Source organism: Marmota marmota, unplaced genomic scaffold (genome assembly GCF_001458135.2).
Source record: "Marmota marmota marmota unplaced genomic scaffold, marMar, whole genome shotgun sequence".
Taxonomy (NCBI): Eukaryota; Metazoa; Chordata; class Mammalia; order Rodentia; family Sciuridae; genus Marmota; species Marmota marmota.
The window spans coordinates 1487759-1490582 of NW_026000108.1; positions in this window are offsets into that span (position 1 = coordinate 1487759).

The window sequence follows — 2824 nt, forward strand, 5'->3', positions numbered from 1 at the left end:
GACAGAGGAGAGAAGTGGAGAGGCTGGGAGATGAGATGACTCCCGGAGCAGAGGAAGAGGCCTGAGGTGCATCCCAGACGGAGGGCAAGGGCTCTGGGCAGAGGGAGGGCTGGGGTGTTACCTGCTGCTGAGGGGAAGCTCCAAGGCCACACCACAGGATCTGGCAACGCTGGTCACTGGTGACCTTGACCAAAGACAGGCTCAGTCAAAGGTGCCGAAGGCCTGACCTCAGCCTCTTGAAAGGAGCACAGGTGGAGGGAGCCCACTTGACGTGTGGTCAGGGCCAGTGGTGTGGTCTGTCCTGGGGTCTCCGACAGCTCTCCCGCCTGCCTGGGCTCACGCACCTGTGACGTCTGCAGGGAGAGAGGGCCCACAGCAGGGCCACGCCGTGCGGCTTTTTGTGAGTCATTTTTTGTTTTCCTGGACTTTGTTTTTGCCTTACTTGCTCCATAACACGCCCTTCTGGCCTCCTCACACTGTCCAGCGTCAGGTGGTCCCTGTGCATGCAGGGCATCTGCTCGTGCTCCGCTGGGTCCTTCCACTCTTGTCCTGGTGTGGAAGACCCCTGTCCTCCCAGCTGCCTGTTTCCCCGCAGACTTGTAAAAATGTGTGGCAAGGAAACTTCCTGCATCTGCTGGCATGTCCACCTCAGGACCTTGGTACCTGCTGGACTGCTTTCTCTCCACCAAGTCACCGCCTTGGCCTCTGTGACTGTTCACTCCTCAGTCTCTTATCTCTGCTGGCCTTTCTTGGTCAGGTTTGTCCCTAAGAGATAGTAGTGTGTTCGTCTCTGCAGGTTGTAAAGCCCAGGAGGGTGAGGCTGATCTGGCCAGGGCCCAGCACAGGCCGGTGGGTGACTCTCAGGAGCCTGGCCCTCTCCCACCCTTCCCCTGGAGGCGGTCTTTCTGCCCCAGGGTGAGAAGGTGATAGGGTGCATTTTGCAAGCAAGGTGCCAGGCACATGTAATCTGCAGTCAAGGCCCTTTAGCTGGGGAAATGATTGTTTTTTGCTGTTGTTTTCCCTGTTTTTGCCTGGTTTGTGGTACTCTTGTTAGAGCACACTGGGACTCTGGACTGGCCCTCTTTTCCCTCTCTGGTCTTCCTGTCTCCTGATCTTCAGATTCTACTTTCTAAAAAACCCCTGGCCTTCCCCAGCCTCCCAATCGCCTCTGTTTGGGCCGGTGCCAGCCTTATTCATTGCAAGGCCTCCCGTGGTCGCAGGCGCTGGCCACTTTCCATCTTTGGTTCACACCCCCTCCCTGCCTCACTCCTCTACCTCCCCACAGACCCGCAAGCATGCTGGGCGGGCCGCACCTTTGTCCAAGCGACCCAGCCAGGGTGCCCTCCTTGCTTCAGCCTCTGGGATCTGGGTGGGGACTCTTTGCCCCTGCCCATCTGCTTGGCTCTGAGGCCGTAATAGGCTGCTGATGATCTGGGCAGGTGAATTCCCCACAGGTGTGGGCATGGCAGCAGTCTTGGATGAGAGGGTCCTATGGAAGCACAGGGCAGGGGAGTGGGCAGCGGCAGGGCCCTGCCAGAGCCAACGAGTCTGGGTTTCTGCCTCTGTTTTCTCATCTGTGAAATGGGGACAGGCACCAGCTTCCCCCACCGCCTTGGGGGAGGAAACTGGGGCTCAGCCAGGACAGGGACTGCTCCTTCGCAAACCCTCGCCTGCTCTTAGCTGGTTCTGGCGCATTACAGTGCCCTATGGGGGTGGGGCAGGGGGTTGCTGCAACAAGGCTTCCGGGGTCACATGGTTACAGGGGACTTGGGGAAGGGGCTGGGGGTGCAGTCAGGCCAGCTGGAGGGAGGGACCTTTTGCAGATGACAAAACTAGAGACCCACCAAGGGCACCAGGCCTCATCTCTGTCCTTGGACCTCTCATGGACAGCAGAACAGAGGTAGCCTCAGACTAAGGGTGCAGGGGTCAAGAGTGGAGACTGGACCACTTTGTTCTGAGGTCACCTAAGGTCTCAGGGCCCCTTCATACCCAAGTCTGGAGCCTCAGCTGGGCCCTGTCCAGCAGCTCCTGGAGAGGGCCTTGCCTCTCCCTTTTCTTGGCCCTCTCCAGAAGCGCGTTCCCCCAGTGCCCGTCTTGACTTCCTCCAGTCCTCTGATGCTTCCAGGAGCAGCAGTCCCCCACTCTCCACAGTGCTGACCCCTGGCAGGCTGACCCACTCTTCCTGCAGTCTACCTGGCCAACCTCAGGACACTCAGAGGGGCCCGGTGGCTGGCCTGGGGCCTTGGTAGGTGCTCAGGAACCCTAAAGGGGTCGATGAGTGAGACGGTAGAGATTTCCGGTGACTCCTTTGCCCTGTTCTGGAAAGGTCACAGCCGGGCCCAGACAAGTCCTCGGGTTTTGGAAACGTGCAGGGGGTACCTTCCCAGCTTGGTGTTGTCCTCCCCACACCAGGGTCCTTGCACGGGTGGCCAGGGCCAGTGAGCCAATTAACCTGGCTCTCCCACTCCCACGTTCCACCCACGGTCGGGCCCCAAGGGGACCTCGGCTAGAGGCCCCCACTCCACAGCGCAACGCAGGCTGAGGATCCTTGGCCTGAAGTCCCAGGCCTATCCTCAACCCTGGGGGGGGGGGGAGAGTGGGGAACTCTGCTTGGGATTGCCCTTAGGGGTGACATAGGGGAGGGTGCAGAGCAGCTCAGGGCTGGGTTCGGGGAGCGCTGAGCATTGGGCCTGCGACCACCGGTTCCCCCACTAGAACGCCAGGTCTCCGAGCCCAGCCTGCTGCGTCTGCAGGTCCTGCTCCCGGGTCCACGAGAACGCGGCCTAGAGCGGAGAGCCCCCGCGGCACCTGCACCGGTGCCACG